We start from the raw sequence: 20,349 nt of genomic DNA, 5'->3' as shown, positions 1-20,349 counted from the left end.
TTGATTAAAAGATACAATCCTCAAGTTCATCAGGCTTTCCAAATTAGGGCTTTGACCAAAGTCAACCCTGTTGACTTTTTGGTCAAAATTTAATCAGGAGAAGATTTTGAATGTGAAACTTGGTTGTCCTGAAGAAATATTCATTGGAGCTTCTTTGGTGGGAAATTGATTAAGAATGAGATCAGGAACTGAGTAATCAGGAAATTCATCTGCTATTTGAAAAATCAGGAAAAGCTGACTTTTTGGTCAAAGTCAAGGTCAACTGTCAAATATTGACTTTTGGTGGAAAATCGGTCAAGAAAAGTCAAAGAATAAATAAAATCAGGAGTTCAACAAAAATTACCAAAAATAGAAAGTTAATACTTAGAAAAATCGTGAAGCCTTTGGAATTGGATGATCAGTCAGCTTTACCCCAAGTTTACACGTGTATAAAAGCATTTTTTGGCAAAATTTCCAACATCAAAGTTGTTCCTCTCATGGAGCAGAATAACTTTGTAGTTGTACACTTTTCCATTTGAAGTTTGGTTGAAGGGTTATAAAGGTTCGAAGTCAGGGTTTTCCATTCTAATCCAAGTCAAGTTGCAAGGCAAATTCTGGGCAAGCAGGCAGCATTTTGACAAACACATGGTGTGCCATTTTCAAAGGCCATTATAGGGAATGTCAAGAATCCTGAAAATTCAAACTCTATATTAATGTGCTCTCCTCCATACCCTCTATTCAAAAAGTCAAGAATCATTAATTTTGGTTGAGTTGTTGGAAGGATACGAGACTCAAAAGTCATGCCCTAGCAAAGATATAGCGTGACAAAGATATGGGCATGAACTTAAGTCACGCGCAAGGAATTTCCTCAAGCACATGGTGTGCTATCTTTGGAGGCAGTTCTTGAAGAATACAAAAGTTCATTTGAATCAACTATGACACATGTCCGCTCTCCTCCATTTCCTCTTTCCATAGAGCACGAAATGGACACAAATGGTGACTCATGGCTAGAGATACAAACTCATAAAGTTTGCACCATGGATAACTTGAGTTGAAAGTGCATCAGGCCAATAAGCATTTCTCATACAGCATGCACGCATAGAGTATATAATATTCACCATCAGCAATTACCTAGAATAGCCATGCATGGAACTGAACGTGGAAAGCTCACCCAAACTTACCTCATATGCAATACTTGTTTCCTAAGTTTATGAGAAGATAATGCTACACTATATCTGCACCCACCACATGTACCATGCACACTCACCCTATAAAAGAATCAAGCTCTTCACAAATCAGGAACCCCTCACTTTTTCACATTCCATTCTTCCTTTCTCTCTTCACTCTCTCGGTTCTCTCTCTCATCACTCTTCTCTCCACCTTCAACAAGTTTGTTACAAATCTGTAACTAACTTCTTCCACCATAACCAACCATCCACAAAGCTTCAAGATTCTCCATTGCCATCGTTCATCAAGCTTCAACGAAGTGTCATCATCATCACCTCTTGACCTAGCTCCGTTTTGTTACAAGCAAGCATCATCTATGTTCAAGGCTCAGAAAACTCTTCTGAAACTCTGAGTTTATTTCTCGGAGTGTGTGTGCGAGCATATCAAACTAGATATCGGCGCTAACTTCAAGATTCGGATCCCAAACGTGAAGCCTTTCGAAGCCAATCATCCAAGAACTCTTCCAGGTACGTTCTCCAATCCATCGGTGAGCATGCTAGCAACATATATAGGTTATGTGTGTATCTGGAACGTAACTAATGCTTGCAATATCTGCTTGAAATTTTGATTGATTAAGTGTAGTTCTGTTTAAAATGATTGTGCGTTTAATAGGTAGATTAGGTCGCTTCTTGAACATTTCTTATCGTATAGATCATCTCTGTGCTATTGGTGTATGTTTTAGTGAACTTTTGCTCAAGTTAGGGTTTTGCATTTACTATCGGTTTGTTACTTAGAGTAGAAATTGATGAAAACTGATGGTGGATTTGTGATCTACGTGAAAAACCGAGCGAGATGGTGGTGGTTTAGTAGATTTCTGGACATTTCGAGGCTGCTCCGGTGGTGGTGTTGCGGAGAAGACGACCGGAGCTCAGCTCCGGCGTCTGTGTTATTTTTCTTTTGATTTTCATCTCTTTGCTTACATGGCGTGATCTCATTGATTTCCTTTCCCATTTAATTGTTAGTTTTGTCCTATTACAATGATTGGCGCGTGAGGTGGCATTTCATGAGTGAACCTGATACTTGTTTTGTCTTATTCACTTAAGAATACTTGACCAATTGATAATTGCTTTGGGGGCATTTTTTTGTCACGTTACCATATAATAGTAATGCTGTGATAATAAGACTAGAAATGAAATAAAAGAGATACTAAATGCTGAATAATCAAAAATGGAATTGTGTTTGTGGTTGCTGGTGGGCCACGCCCCTGATTCATATATGGGCCTAATGTTATTAATTTTTACACCCCATGTTTCTGGCCCATGCGCCATTGCAATAGATTTCAGTTCATTTTGGAATTTACTTTCTCACCCCCTGTTAGACAGATTTTAGTTTTATTTTCAATTTTATTTTCTTTCTAACTTTTGCTCCATTAATCAATTTTCCATTGAAATAAAAAATGATAAAAAAATAGTTTTTTTACTAATTAGAATTTTTAGAAATAATTGTTTTAATTAGATTTTAATTGTCGATTTCTTTAAGTTTTGATTGGTTCATAAATAAAAATACTTAGTTTTGTTAGTTTTAATTCTTGAAAATAGTTTCAACATGATAAAAATACAAAAACAATTGCTTGTGAATATTTTCATGGTTAGTTTAGATTTTAAATCTTTCTTTTTGTGAATATTTTCATATTTTGAGAAATGTCTAAAATACCCCTAGTTGTTAAAGTTGACTTTAGTCAACTTAAACAACTTTCTTCTTAGTTAATTCCCTTTAGATGTTAGGTTAGCCCTTAAATAGGAATTAGAATAACTTAGATTAGAGAATAGGTTAGTTCCCCTTTGTTCATTCTTTTTCTTTTCAACATTAAAGCACTAATAAATAGAGATGCGAATCACACCTTACTAAAAGTGATAGAGAAATGAGTGGGATTTATTCCCTAATCTGTTTCTCAATCACTTAGTGGGAGAGAAATGAGTGGGATTCATTCCCTAATCTGTTTCTTGATCACTACTTAATGGGAGAGAAATGAGTGGGATTCATTCCCTAATCTGTTTCTCGAACATTACATAATGGGATAGAAATGAGTGGGATTCATTCCCTAATCTGTTTCTCGATCATTATACATTTTCATGTGATTCAAATCGCAAAGTAAATCCCCTTAAAAAATAACCAACCAAAAACATTCAAAACACTTAATAAATGCTCAAATTAAAACAAAGTGACGAAGTGGTGCGAAACCTTGTATTGGGTTTTGTTCATCATGTAGTTACATAAAAAACACAAACCCAAGATTCTTTTCTTTTGCCTTGTTAGGCACCTAAGAACAAGTTAAGTCCTTTCCAGAAGTAGGCGTATAAGTCTCCAAAGATCGAGCATCGTGGATTGTGACCTTAACCTCTGTTCAACTAAAAAACGCAAAACAAATAGAAACTATTGAGCCGAACTACGGTCGCTCTGATTCCTGAAAAGGATACGTAGGCATTGGGTCGCGGGGCCTAAGCGAGCACACTTGTAAATAATTCCTTCTTTTCCCCGTATTTCTTTTGCATTCATTCACATTTAGGTTTATACATAGATATACCCTTTAGATAGAAACAAACATAGGTGGATACCATCGAGTACGATGGGCGTGAGGGGTGCTAGCACCTTCCCCTTGCGTAACCGACTCCCGTACCCTGTTCTCTGGTCGAAAGACCTTGTTCTTATTCGAGTTAGGTTTCCTGGTATTCCTTTCCCTTATGGGATAAATATATTAGTGGCGACTCTGATCCATTTTTCGCGGTAGCGACACTCACTAACTCCCATGTACACACACTTGTTACTATTATCATCCAACTTCTTCCTTGTGACATTAGGAATATGAACATGTCCTATGCATCCAAATAACTTGAGGTGTACCACTGATGGTTTCTTTCCTTTCCACGCTTCTTCGGGTGTCATGTTTGGCAAGGCTGAGGTTGGACATCTATTTAAAACATGAGTGGCCAGGTTTGCTGCTTCCGGCCAGTACTCCTTTGGAACATCTCGCGCTGCAAGCATACATCGCACCATATTCATCAAGGTTCGGTTTCTTCTTTCCGCAACCCCGTTCTGCTGCGATGAGTAGGCAGCAGTGAGTTGTCTTGCGATTCCATTGGTGCTACAATAGTCATTGAACTTTGATGAAGTGAACTCCACACCTCTGTCAGTGTGTAAACAAATTATGTTGTATCCTGATGTATTCTCAACTGAAGACTTGAACCTTTTGAATGTATCAAAAGCTTCAGACTTGGCATGTAGAAAGTAGGACCACATTTTTCGGCTATAATCATCTATAAAAGTAATTATATACCTTTTATGACTGTGAGATTCAGGAGTAATTGCGCCACATATGTCTGAGTGAATTAGTTGTAGAGGTCTGGATGCTCTCCAAGTGCTTATTTTCGGAAAAGAATCACGTTGCTGCTTTCCTTTCATACATATGGTGCACACCTTGGATTGATTCTTTAATATTGGCAGGCCTTGAACCATCTTCCTATAGGCAAGAGTCCGCAGCCCTTTCATGTTAAGATGTCTGAACCTTTGATGCCATAAGTTTGTGACATTTTCAGAGGTTACATTGAAACACGCTTCTCTTGATACATCATTAGAGACAGCAGGAATAGACGCTAGAAGCACAAACATACGATTTGCGGATATCATAGTTCGTATGATCAGACCTCTAACATCATGATAAATGCTACAACAGCCATTCTTAATTAATATGGACAGATTTCGTTCTTGAAGCTGACCAATGCTAAGAAGATTTGATTTAAGATTAGGAATGTAAAATACCTCTGTGATGACCATAACTCGTCCATCTATTTTCATTCGAATTTTGCCTTTTCCCATGACAGCCAATTTGGAGTCATTTCCAAGCTTAACACTATGTCTGAATGATTTATCTATTTCAATAAACCATTTCATATCTCCGCTCATGTGATTACTGCACCCGGAGTCCAGAAACCATATTTCGTCTCGTATGGCTCCTTGCATTTCCACATATGACATAAGAAGCATATCTTCTCCTTCATCCAACTTTGTGTTTTCTGCGTAATTGGCATAGGTGGGACATTCGTATTGGAAATGGCCCAGCTTGTGACATTGATAACACTCAACTGTGGATTTATTGAATGCTCTGCCTCTGCCTCTACCTCTGTATCCTCCACGCCCTCTGCCTCTGTTATTGAATCGTTCATCAACTCGTAAATTAGAATTGTCTCTGGTAACCTTCAGTGCTTGTTCAGTCACATCCTTCCGCTTTATCTTGTATTCGTGTACAAGCAATGAACTGTGTTGTTCATCTACCGTCATCTTATTGATATCCTTGGATTCTTCTATTGAGCATACAATATAATTGTATTTGTCGGACAGTATGCGCAGAATCTTCTCAACAATATGTCTATCCTCCATGGTCTCTCCTGCCCCTCTCATGTCATTTGCAATTAACATGACTCTAGAAATATAATCATTCACACACTCACCATTTTGCATTTCTAGAATTTTGAAATCCCGGGGCAGCCTTTGGAGTTGAGCTCGTTGAACTCGAGCATTCCCCTGATATTTTTGCTTCATTGAATCCCATAATGCTTTGGAGGTGGATTTATTGGTGATTGTTTTCAAAATATTCTTGTCAATAGATTGAAACAGATAATTCTTTGCCTTCAAGTCCTTTAGCTTTTTCTCCTCCAAGGTTCGTCGTTCTGCTCCTGTGAGTGACTCCAGCGGTTTAGGCTCTTCATAGCCTTGCTCCACCAAGATCCAGTACTCCTTGGATCTCAACAAGTTTTCCATTAGCATGGACCAGTGATCATAATCTCCATCGAACTTCGGAATACAGAGAAGGTTATTGCCGTCAGACATGACTTGTTCTTTCCTCTCTTTCTGTGTTTCACTCACTTTCTCTCTATTTTTTTTCTTCTAAAAATCAGGCCCTTGTGTGAGCTCTGATGCCACTGTTAAAACAAGATGGTAGCTCTTAAGCTTGATTTTATTGATGGTAAATGAATAGCTTTATAGCCAATACAGAAACTGAAACGTAGAAAAATAAGGACCATGATTTGCATTAACTATATCATGGCTATTTCTAAGGAGGAATAAATCAGCAAAGAATCATATTCCTAAAGAATAGGTTTATTCAAAAACTAACTTATAACTTTAACTTGACTAAATAACGGCACTATGTCATACCCCAAAATTTGCCCGATCAAATCTACGTATGCTAATCCATCAAGGTTCAAAATTAAGAGCCATGGGGTTTGACATTTCTATTGTCAAACCCACTCTCTTATAAATCAGGTTGAGTTAAAACAAGAGTATAATTAGCAGGTGTTTTGGGATCTAAACATTGGACCCAATTTTTACAAGGTTTCTGTCGTTTTAGATATAATTGCTTTTTACTAACATTTTTGTTTTTTCTGATTATTTTTGCAATTTTATTAACTGTTATTACTTATTGCAATTTTATTTAACTAACTAATATTATCATTTGATATTATTAAGATTATTAGTATAATTAGAATTATTACTGTTAATTTTAATATTAGTATTATTAGGATTATTATTATTATTCTGTTATTTATATATAGTTTTTATTAAATTAACTCACATGGGCAATAGGCCCATTAGGTGTAGAAAACCCTAGTTTTGACTAATATAAATAAAACATTTTTTGTGCACACCGGGGGAGACCGAAAAAATATTAAAAAAAAGGAAGACCTTTTGTTCCAAAGAACCAACGGGGGAACACTGGTAGATTCCACACACAAAACAACCTGGGCTCTCCTTTTACGTTTTTTTCACAGACAGGAAATTCCCACACGCTTATCACGACCAAATATCCACAATTCTAAACCTGTACATACATCATTCATTTATTTTTTTCAGAAAAAGGATCAAGAACAAAGAAAGAGGAGAAAAACCATCACCTAATCGATTCAAGTTCCATACAAAATAACACAGAAGTGTATCATCAATATCCCAACCAACCGAGAAAATCGAAATTGGAGGAAGAAGATATTATCACTGTTATTGTTTTGTTGGCTATCTTGTTTTGCAGGAATAAGGAAGAAAGAGTAAGAGGCCGCTGATCGGACCGCCCCGTCCCTGATTCAAACGGCAGCATCCCCCTTCACCGGCTGAGCAATCACCGCTTCAGTCTGGATCGCGTGCCGCTCGAGGCCCTAAACTTATTCTCTGACATACTCACCGTTGCAGATCCACACAAGACACAACCCCCCTGAGTGTGCCTCCACCACCGCGTGAAGCTACCTGCAATCGGATCTCAACATCAACTGTCAAATCCACACCGCCTTCAAACTCTCCTCAATAGCCAAAACTGAAACGAAAGTGTATTGGGGGTGGAGGCCTGAGGCCGCGCGCAAAAGCCATGGCCGGAAAACCCTGCGTTTCTAAAGGACCACGAAGAAGATGAAGACAAGGAGCGCACGTTTCTGTCCACTGGATTTCATATAATTCTTGTTCTTTTATAATCTTGTATTCGTGCATGTTATTGACAGCATAGAAACATGGTTCGTTTGGCAAGGGGCTATTACTGGTGAAGGAAAGAACGGGGGTTAGAACCCCACATGCAACATGTTATTTTGATAACTTGTATGTTTCAAGCTGCCTACAGATCCTACGCATAAGTCCACACGCTCCTACCATGCACCTGCATCGCATCACCGCTAGATTGTCAGCATTCTAGATCCTACACATCAAGATTTGAGGTGTACCGTGGGACTCCAAGGGCCAGCAATAGGGGATCACGGCCAGGTTCTTCCATACATGTTTTTTTCTTTATTTATTTAATTTAATTATTTAGTATTTAAATATTTAGATTGAATACTAGTTAATTAGTTTAAGTTAATTAAAATTATTTAATTAGGATTAGATATAAATTAGGATTAGGCTCATGACTAGGGTTTAGGATTTCTCCCGATTTATTCAATTATCTCGACTATTCGATTTAATTGTTTTAATTGATTTAATTACTTTAAAAATCACAAAAAAACCTAGGAAATTATTCAGGTATTAGGGTTTGCCCAATCCCACAGCCCATTTGGCGAAAACATTAACATTCTCTTCTCGACCCGACTAAATCTATTAGTCGCAATGACGAGAGATAAAATAATAAAATGTAAATAATTGAATTCGTTAACATGTAATAATCAAACCTACTGATTATGAGAGATAATGATAAAACTAATAATTTAATTACACAAGTTTAAAATACATTTTATTTGCTGCCCGCGATGATCGAATCTATCGGTCAGAGTAACCAGAAATACCCCATTAATCCGTTAACTATAATGATCAAACCTATTGGTCATCGCAACTAACGGCGACATATTAAATCAGGGTTGTACGCCCAAACATTTAAAAACACACTAAACCACGTAACTATAGATTTCCATCTCTGCGATTTTCAAACCTACGATAAGGTAATTCAAAATACCTTCGAACTTCGCATTTCAAAAACTACGACAAGGCCATTCAAAAAGCCTTCAAACAACCTCATACTAATTCTAAGGCGTACAACCCTGTGCCCGAACTACGTTGACTCTGATTCTCCATAAGGAGATACGTAGGCACTTGGTAACAAGGCGAGTCCCCTTTTCCAAAATCCTAATCAGGTTCAAATCTTACCGTTCACCCTTTTCATTCCCTTAGCTATTAAACCTTAACTTTTAGCCATAAATCTTTATCTTAGATCAGACCTTAGGAAAGGGTTGAGGGTGCCTAACACCTTCCCTCGACTTGATTATAATAATCTTACCCCGATCTCTTAACTGCGTAAGGTTTCCTATTCACCTTGGTAGAATAGGTGGCGACTCTAAATTAAATTTTTAGGGCAGGTTGCTACATACTATTCCAACACACTTGAGCTAAGAAAGTAAGAAGTTTCTATGCAATCTTGAGAGGAATGTTATAGAACCATTGGATTGCACTGCTAGTGGATACTTAAGCACGTATTCTATAATTAAAGCACAGTTTGGAGATATAATTTTATTTGTATAGCACAAGTTAGCTGAAATATTTATTTGTAGTTGTCGTATATTGCACTACATGGATAGAGGCCGGGCCTTTGGTGAAATTAACTGACAACCACATTCTTCGTTTCTTTAAAAAGGGCATCCTTTTCGGGTTTGACATTCCAAAGGTCGTTTTAACGGAACAAACAACCTACGTCGTGGAAACAAGGCAAACAAAGTGCAGGGAAAACTTAGACCTCCTTCAAAAATGTTGTAATGTGCCTTAAAACCTTTGTTGATGAAGAGAAAGAAAATATATTTTGGAGATTGCATATATCACAAAAATTGGAAGTTTCAGAAATTCAGTAAAAAAGTCGGGAAAATAGAAATAAGGTAAAATCGTACAATTGTATGGACAGTGAATAGTGATCGTACGTATAGTGATTAGTAAAATGCACGAACGGTGAATAGTGAACTGTACGGACAGTGAATAATGATTTTGAGTTTTTCGGACTTCTTTGGCAATACCTCGTTTGGAGTGTTTTGGGCTCTTTCAGTTCGGTCCATGGATCCATGTTTGGTTGGATTTTGATTTTGGGCTCTAGTTGTCAGGTATTTTCTATTATAAATATGTATCTTTTATATGCTTGCAGGTGTGACAATCTTAGAGTTTACAGCAACAAGGGAGAGCAAGGGTTTAAAGGTATAACATAAGGTTTTGGCTATTGATCTCATGGGAAACCTTAGAAATGCAAGGGTTTTGGAAAACCTTTGGTGTTATCTAAGGAAATTGGAAAACACTTGTTTACACATTGGGTTTGAGTTATTCATATATTGAGAGTTGAAATAGAGAGGAAACACTTGGGTAGAAAATACGGTTGTTCTTGGGTGCTTTCACGGTTATTCTTGGGAACCTGAAGGTGAAGGATATTTACTTATAACTCATTTTGTAATCTCTTGTAATAACTTTTTTAGTATAGTGAATTGGAGAGCTGTCCTCTCCCCCAGAGTAGATCGTTTGATCGAACTGGGTAAATAAACATTCATCTTTTTCTCACCTTATTCAATTATATTATCTATGTAAGAATTATTATTGTTGTAAACCATTTATTTTGGTTGCTACTATTCTTTGCCTCACAAATTAATGTTGAATTTTATTGTAATTCACAACAAGATTCCCAACAAGTGGTGCGGTGAGTGTGGAGCAAAGAGGTATTGTTTACAAGTGAGCACCATGGTTAGATGGAAGATCGAGAAATTTTCCAGTAACAATGACTTCTGGTTGTGGAAAATTAAGATGCAAGGAATTTTAATTTAAGAGATGTGTATTAATGCTTTGAAGAGTGAAGCATTGATACATGCAGGGCTTACACAAGTAGAGAAGACCGAGATAATGGATAATACTAGGAGTGCCATTAACTTGTGCCTCGAGGATAAATTTCTAAGAGAAGTCGCCAGGGAGAAAACTGCGATTGCTATGTGGGCAAAACTTGAATCATTGTATATGACAAAGTCTTTGGCTCACAAGTTGTATATGAAACACCAACTCTATTCATTCCGAATGGTGGAGAACAAATAGTTAAGCAGCTTACAAAATTTTGCAATATTATTGATGATATTAAGAATATTGAAGTGAAGATTGATGATGGGGACAAGGCTTTGCTCTTGTTGAGTTTATCACCCAGATCCTTTGAGCATTTTAAAGATGCCCTTGTTTATGGTAAGGAAGGTACTACTACTTTGGATGAAGTTCAGATGGCGGTGAAATCCAAAGATTTTTCAAAGTCGAAAGATTTGAAGATTGAAGATAGTGGTGAAGGCTTAAATGTGTCAAGAGGAGGAGGTGAGCGTAAAGGGATGTCAAAACCAAAGAGGTCTGACGAGTCAAAGGTAAAATGTTTTAGTTGTCAGCAAATCGGTCACTTTAAAAGGGATTGTCCTGAGAGAAAAGTCAATGAAGATTATGTTCAAGTTGCAGTTGCCTTGGGTGAGGAAAGTTATGAGGATGTCGGTGCACTAGTAGTATCAAGTTTGGAAACTGAAGATTATTGGGTCATTGACACAGGTTACTCTTATCACATGTGTCAGTGAATAGAATATTTTTAAACTTTGAAAATAATGCAAGGTGGAGTAGTTCTCCTTGGTGATAATAAAGCAAGCAAAGTTCATGGTATTGGTACAGTCAGATTTAAAATGTTTGATGATCGTAAACTTCTTATTCACAATGTGAGGTATGTTCTAAAACTCAAGTGAAATTTGTTATCTATAAGTATGTTTGATGATCTAGACTATTGTATTAGAGTTGAAGATAGAGTGTTGAAGATTTTACATGATAAATTGATTATTGCTAATGGTCTAAAATATGTGGTCAATATATTTTAGAAGGCTCAAATATTGTTATTCATTCATCGTTAACTAGTGGAAGTTTTCATGACAACGAAGAACTATGGGATTTGAGTTTAAGGTGTTATGACTGTCTTGAGAAAGTTTCAGAGGATTATAATGAATTTTGCAGAAATCAAGGGATAGATATGCATGTTACCGCTGAGTTGTTATTGATTGTTTGGGGAAGAGCTAAGGTTAAAACATCTTACTTGGTTAGTAGAGAATTTCTTCAGAAGGAGAATATTGAAAATCGAGGGAGAAGAAACCTGTCAAAAACTATGACAGAGAAAATTCAGTTTGAGGTGGAGTTTTCTGCTATGGTGGCTAGCAGTAGTGAGGGAACAATCATAGAGATCTCTAAATCTCATTTGTCTCATGATGAGGTAATGAGGGTTATTGTAGCATCTCAAAGGGACGGTTATGCTTGCCTTGGATATTATATTTTGAATGTGGCTGAAGGACTACAAAATACAAAATGAAAAACCTTCAGGGAGGCATTTGAAAACATGTGGAGTCAAGGGTGGTTGAAAAATCATATTTATGGGCTTGTTAAATTACCTAGGAAGAAAAGGGTAGTTGGAAACAAGTGGATGCAAGTGGCATGATCAAGATTTAAGGGTTGTTTGAATTTGATCAAAGTTATTGATTAGAATTTCAACCAGGTAGAGAGCAATAATGCTGTTGATGTTTAAATTGGTATCAACACGGTTTAAAGTTAAGGTATAGATTGTTATAATTTTCCTTAAAATATTTGTTAATGAAGAGAAAGAAAACATCTTTTGGAGATTGCATATACCATGAAAATCGAAAGTTTTAGAAAGTTAGACGAAAAATCAGAAAAACAGAAGTCATGTAAAATCGTACAGACAGAGAATAGTGACCGTACAGATGGTGAATAGTGATCGTACGGACGATGAGTAGTGACCATACGGACGATGAATATTGACCCCTGTACAGATATTGAATAGTGAACTGTTCGCACGATGAATAGTGGTCGCACGTATGGTGAATAGTGATTTCGAGTTTTTGAACTTTTTTTTGGCAATTTCTCATTTTGAGTGTTTTAGGCTCAGGTGGTTTGGTTCATGGATCCATGTCTGATTGGATTATGATTTTGCACTCTAGTTGTTGGGTATTTCCTATTATAAATATTTATATCTCATATGATTGCATGTGTGACAATCTTAGAGTTTACAACAATAAGGGAAAACAAGGGTTTAATGTATAATATAGCGTTTTGGTTATTCTCAAGGTAAACCTTAGAAAAGATAGGGTTTTGAGAAACCTTTAGAGTTATCTAAGGGAATTGAGAAACACTTGTTTACACCTTAAGTTTTAGTTATTCATATATTGAGAATTGAAATAGAGAGGAAACACTTGTGTTGAAAATAGGGTCGTTCTTGGACGCCTTCAGGGTTGTTCTTGGGAACCCGAAGGCGAGGGCTATTTTCTTATAACTCATTTGTAATCTCTTTTAACAAATTTCTGAGTGTCATACCCCAAATTTTGCCCTCCACGTTTTATACTCAAGCTCAGCTAATAATCAATGGCTCAAGACATCTCATGAATTGGTTGTATACACTCCCTCCTAATCAAAGACCTTCTAGACTAGGGTTTTGGATTTATCAAGGAAGATGGATGGATCAAGGTCTCAAAAGAACTTCACATGACCTATTATAATTTAAATTAGTTCCATGACAAGTTTCAAGCCCCAGTTCCCAAGATTGCTCAGTCAAATGCTCAGATAGTCAACAGTCGACTAGTTTGACCTAAAAGTCAACTGTGGTCAACATACAGTCAAAATTCCTGATTTTTTGCCAACATCCATATTTCTATGTAACATTCATCATTTGATCAAGGGCTGATCATGATTCATCAAGGAAAGCTTCAAATTCATAAAAAGACCAAGTTTCTAAATTAAGGTTTCTAGAAGAAAGTCAACTAAACTTTGACCAGCCATAACTTTCACATGCAACATCAGAAATTTCCCAACTAAAGCCCATTTTGATTAAAATTGAATTCTATACAACTTTGTCTCTCTAAAGCCAAGGCCAAAAATGCTTCATTTGGGAGATATGGGCCAAAATATTACAGGTCCTTTTTGAAAGTCAACCAAAAGTTGTTTTTTGTCAAAGCCAATATCATCAAGATAAAATCTCCAAATACAAAAGAGGTTACAAAGTGGCTTTTATAGGACATCTTGGGTTTTCCAAAAAGTCCTATAACACTTTCATATCTTAATAGGTGAGGGAGATATGCTTTGTCAAAGTTGGTCAGTTTTAGGTGAAATATGTGAAGCAAATAAAGGTCAAATTAGATTTTTTTTTTTGTAAATAAGCCCAATCTTTTATGATCCAATCTTATTCCCCAAGTCCTCAAAGATATCCATATCCAAAGCCACGAATTATTGATTAATATTTGATTTTTTATTGAATTTAATTCATTGAAATTACAATATACATCAAATAATTGGGAAAATATTCAAAGATTTGATTTGAGAGAGAGTTTCAATCAGAATCAATCATCAAAATACACATTATTTGATATCGAATTCGTGCACAAGGAGATTGGTGGAAAAAGATTGAAAACTGGCCATAATTAGAATATTTGCAAATCAATTTCAATCAAGTTACCAATCATGGATTCAAGAAGATTCAATCAAATTTTCTTAACCTAATCTCATCTAATATATATATATATATATATATATATATATATATATATATTATATATATATATATATATATATATATATATATATATATATATATATATATATATATATACAAACTTCCTAGACGCAGAGGACACGGATTTGCAGCCTCAGACCAAGCTGATATCGATTGCAAAATTCAAGGGAAAAGTACAAAGTCGTTTGGGGATTGGAGGACGATTCAACAAGTCTTGAAGGTTAAACAACGATCTTGGGAGCACTCTGAATCCATCCCAACCTTCCCCTGGCCGTGGAGCATCAGGAATCACATCCTTACTATCACGGTTGATTCGGTGTTCACGTCTCTACCAAGACTATGGTGCATCGCCATCTACCGACCCTAGGATCTCTGTAGAGTTTGATCTAACACCCAAGGAGGGATGCTCCACCATACTCCTCCAGAAGATCCTCACACTGAATCAGGCCCTTACTGGTTTTAATTTTTTTTTTACTTATTTTGTTATATGTTTTTCTTTTTCTCTTAACTTTTTTTTAGATAGTTTGATTGGTTATTTAATAATTAACTTAGGCAAACAAAAATTATTATTTTCATTTTTATTTTCTTAAATAATTTAATTTAACTAATTAGGTAATTTTGGTTTTAATTTTTAATTAGGTTAAATAAAATAATAATTAGGATATAATTTTAGGTTTAATTTTAGGTTTAATTTTAAATTAATTATAATTAGGTTTTAGGTTTAGCCTTAATAAAAAAATCATAGATAACCATAGGTAACCAAGAGGTAGGGTTTGTCCATTAACTTCGTTAGCTTTTTCTTCCAATAGGTTTTCTAACCTATGAGGTAGGTGTTGTCTATTAACTTCGTTTACCACTAGGTTTTCTTCCTCAAGTGAATGTTGTTATTAGGGTTTTAACCCTTAGGTTTTTTAACCGTTAGGTTTATCATTTCATCTTCAAACCTTAAAATTCTTCTTCGCGATTCTTCTTCTCATCTCCTATTCTGTGATTATCTCATGCCTTTAATTTATTTATTTATTTATTTTTCTGCCATTTCAATTCTAGAAAATATGTATAGGTCGCAATAAGTTTTCTTGTAATAGTAATTAGGTTTATATTTCTGCCTTTTAAGTTTTCTGCCTTTCCCCCGGTTTTTGGTTTGTAATTCCCGCTCACCGAAGCCTTGTAATAGCGTAGGCCTTTTAATTTCTGCCTTTAATTTTGCTTATATTAATTGCGTGGTTAGTAAAATAGGGAGTGACAACATTTAACTGAATTTAGCTCGCCTAATACAAGATAAAAATATCTGAATTGAATTCACATGATTGTTGCACCCACACACCTCTAAGGTAACCTCTTCTGCTGCCTTCGTTTAAATAGTCAAGTCCCTCGGATGTAGGGATACCTTAGCCTGCTGCCTACGATTCTAAATTATCATAGTACATCAGAATAAAGATCATAGTCTCTTCGAGTTGCCTACGATAAAAATGATCTTGTCCCTCGATGTTGCCTCGATAAACGATGATCGTCCCTTTGAATGCTAAGGTATCCTTACTGGTTTCCTACAAATGACTATTCACATCCTTTCCTAAGACTTCCCACCCTTCTTATGGTATGGATATCCTTATGGAAAACGATGACCCTCGATGTCCCGATTACATCCATTGAAAGGACTACCTACCCTCCTTATGGTATGGATAACCCTTTCAAACGAAAGACTTAAAGAACAAGAAAGACAAATTTAGGGTAGGTAGCTCTTAATTGCTTACTCAACATTCAAATCAAACTTTCAAATACTTTTCATACCTCTTTCCAAAACAATTTCCAAAAGGCTACACTTATTTACAAGTTAAAGTCCTTATTCAAAATCTTTTCTAAACACACACCACATTCCTTTCAAACAAAAACAAAGTGAGCTAAGCAATTAAAAGCCAATGGATAACCATGGATACAAAGGGTGCTTACACCTTCCCTTTGTATAACCTATCCCCCGAACTCAAAATCTTTAAAAGGTCTTTCCTGTTCTTTTAGCCTTTACAATTGGATAAAATAAAAGTCAGTGGCGACTCTTGCTATCTGCAACATTTAAAAAAGTCATTTCTCCCACCGTATTACACCGAGTATTGTGAATTGGAGAGCTGCTATCTCCCTAGAGTAGATCGTTTGATCGAACTGGATAAACAAACCTTCTTATTTTTCTCTCCTTATTTTATTCTGTTATATTTTCTACATATTGGTTATTATTGCTGAAGACCATTTGTTTTAGTTGATACTATTCTTTGTCCCGACACATCAAATTTCTTGGAGTGATTGAACAATTAATAGTTTCTTATGACTAATTATTCTATCAATTTCACAACAAGTTGGGAGAAAGGGGGTGTTAAACACCTAGAGCCCAACACTTTTCTAAGGCTTAAGGAGACTAAAAAGTGTTTGTCAAAAACAATATTAAGGGGAATTAATTATCTCACGGAGAAATATGAGCAAGAAATAAGTATACAACATAATTCCCTCTCGGTTTAGAAAGCATCAAAGAATTTCGGGTTTTGTTCAAGAAAGAATTAAGCTAAAGAAATTCTCCAAAGCTTACCTATCGGTTGAGTTCAAATTTAGACACTATCATCTGTGGGGAGAAATAAAATCTTAGATCCTATTTTTTACTCCTTATTTTGGATAGCTCCTGTCTATAAGATAACTTGCTCCTTCTACATGGGATCTATGAACTTTGATTAGTTTTACCCTTTTGACCATGAGAAAGAGGGGTAAGTATATCTCAGGGGGAGTATAACATACTCTCTACTTAATTGAAGGGGAGTTTAATAGTTCTACATAAATTTGTTTGTTTTTTTACCACATCCCTTGCGAGATATGTTGTCATCATTAAAAGGCGGGGGGGGGGGGGGGATAATGTAGATCTATGTGCATGAAGGTATTAAATTGACAATCTTGTAAAAGATCCTATCTAGAGAAACATCTCATGCATCATCAACAAGAGATTCGAGATTAAAATGCTTATATGATAAGGAGAAATCCAACAAAGAATCTAGAAGCCTTAGATAAAAGTGTGAAAGCTCGCCAGGTCGTGTTTGTGGGTCTATCTTTTTGAATTATAAGAGTTGTATAAAAGTAAGGAAGTAGCGCATAAGTTTCAAGGAAACTCACACACGCGCGCGCGCACACACACACACTTAAAATTTGTTTTCAAACCTGTTTACCTTAAAAAAAATTAAATCATGAGCCAGTTGATTTAGATACTGTCAACCTCTTTTTTGAAGCATTTTTTAACTAACCAATCGATTGGGGCCTTAAGCCAATTGATTGGAAGACTTTTTAGAACTAACCAATCAATTGGGACCATAAATCAATTGATTGGAATATTTTTTCAACTATAAAATCAATTTGGTACTAATGCCAATCAATTAGAAGAGACCCAAATGATTAACTAATCGAATATGACAGTATCTTAATGACTGACAGCGGTTCCTTATACAAACTTTCCAATGGTCCAAGATAATAGATTATTTAGGTCACCCAATCGGTTGTGACCTTATGCCAATTGATTGCATTTTTATTTTTCCAATTCAAATACAAAGAAGGCCCGCCTCCTCTTTTTTTACACCACTTTCCAACAATTTACATGTTTTTTGGATTTTCTCTCTCTATTTTATTTATCTCTCTCTCTCTCTCTCTATAATTATTTCTTTTCACACGAGGATGCCTTAGTGCTTTTGAGTGAAGCTTTGCTTATGAAGAAAAATTTCTAAGTGGCCGGGCTGGTTGTTTAATTTTCAAGAGTGCAATACTCTTAAAAGTTTGAGTTTGGTCTATGAGATAAACCAGTCATAAAATCTCTCTGTTTTGTTTTATTAGCTTTGTCACAAAAAGCTTTGTTGTGGTTATTGGGATAAGCCTAAATCTCTAAACAGTTTGTTAATTTAGCCTTGGGTAAAAGCTATCATTGGTTGGGGATAAGCCTATAAAAATCCAAGATCAAATTGTATTAAGGTTCATGGGCATAACAAGTAAAAGCTCAAAAGCTTATAGTCAAAATCTCAATAAGATCTCTTGTGAACTGTACTAGGCTAACATTCGGTCAAATATGGATAACTATCTAGTGCAATCTCTCTAACCCTCATACTCTTTATTTTTTGCTATTTACTATTTCCTTTTCATTGCTATTTACTATTAAGAAACTACTAACACAATTTTAAATTTAATCGAGAAAAATATAAAAGTAATCGTGAATTTTAAATACCACAATCAATCCCCCTTTTAACAAGAGATTTAAGTGGGAGCTATAGTCTTGGGTCCACTCCCATCGTCACCAAGATTTTATTCAAAAGGGTAAAATGAGGATTTTTGTACTAGTGCTTACCATATTAGTATAGGGTAAAGAAAAAAAAGGAAATTTTGTTTGAACCGATTTCTCTCCGATCATACTAAAAATCTGAAGTGAACCTAAAGTAATTCATGTTAGACTTGATTGTCTTGGTTAGATGGAAAGATTTGATAGCTTACAAATATTTAATGCTTAGTCAAATGTCACGGAGTGTTACCTTAGTCAAATGTCACGGAGTGTTACCTGCAAATATTTTGACGCTCAAGTTAGTGATTATATGAAGCACAAAAAAATATTTTAAGTTGAAAGAGTGTGTACTTAGATTGAGTATTTATCTCCGCTGAATTGAGTGTCCCTTGAACTTTTTCTCTAGTATTTGATTCTTTACGTAAAATTATCTATTGGTCTTGATCAAATTAATCTAATTTTGATTATGATATTTATTAAACTTAATCCACATTATATAGTATTTAAATAATCTCTTGGTATTTTAAATACACATATAGTATTTCAAAGGCATATTATGAAATGAATTTTATGATAAATGATTTCTTTTTCTTTTTTAATTTTGTAAGAAAATAATCTGTTATACTTTAAAAAAAAGAAAAGAGAAGCTTTTAGAACAAGTCATAACCCATACTTCTTATCAACAAGTTGGTTCATACGAGCGTCTCGAGTTCATCGGCAACGTTATTTTAGGTCTCGCGATTAGCAACTGTCCTTTTTTTTTTTGCTTACTCTTCCGTTGATTATGGTCAACTCTTACTCCTCTATATCATTAATATTACACATGTCTTCAAATTTAAAACAAATTTTTACTTTATATCATTTGCAAATTTTAAATTTATATATCTTAAATAATGTTAGATATATTTTTAACTAATTTAAAATAAAAAATTTATAGCGCTTTTTTTATAGGAAAATTATTTAAATTTCCTCCATATTTTTATATTACAGCTTTATATATTATTTTGTCATAGAATTATGATAAGCCAAAACTAGGGTAGTGTATATTAATTTGGAATCGAAATAGTATGGTTTAAATAGAAACTAACCTATTAATTTGGAACAAAATAACATAAACTAATTAAGTATGAATCAGTCAAATATAACTAATTCAATTAGCTATTATTATTGATGATACATGTTGAATTAGTGGTAATTCTTGTTGGGTATAAAAATAGGGTGCAACAAATGCTATTAATCCATCGATGTAATGATGTGTGAAATGTTTTGAAATTTACGGTGACTCCACATCTATTGTTGCTTTGATTTAAGAGTTTGTTGATGCGGTTGATTGTGAGGATGATTATGCGAGTTATGTATGGTGGATCGGTGATATTATAGTTTATTGATGCTACTGTTTATGTTGATGTCGATTTCGGTCTTAAAATAATTATGGGTGGTATGCTTATTTCTAAGTTTTTTTATTTGTTTATTATTTTGGTCTTCTTTTTAGCATTTCAATGGTTGTTTTTCACTATGTTGATAGTGAAAGGATCATAGCTAGTAATGTTGATCCGTTTATTCCACTACTAAAATTTGATAGATCATGTTGTGTGTCGTTTGTGCAGGTGTGCAAGACGATATTATTAAAAGAGCCGCAGTTGTATTGGATGCTATTTCAAAAAACAATTGTGTAGAGAGGTTATGTGTGGAAAGTCAAATATATTTTGCACTATAATTTTTTGCATGCTTCAAACTATTTGTATAAACATGAAACGAAAAAGTTTATCGGAATTTTATTGTTCTTTAACTTTAAGTTCACTACAATATACTACAAATTTATTGAATGATTTTTAAAGTAAAAATT

This window comes from Vicia villosa, linkage group LG2, assembly GCF_029867415.1.
Source record: "Vicia villosa cultivar HV-30 ecotype Madison, WI linkage group LG2, Vvil1.0, whole genome shotgun sequence".
Taxonomy (NCBI): Eukaryota; Viridiplantae; Streptophyta; class Magnoliopsida; order Fabales; family Fabaceae; genus Vicia; species Vicia villosa.
Note: the sequence above shows the minus strand (reverse complement) of the source record.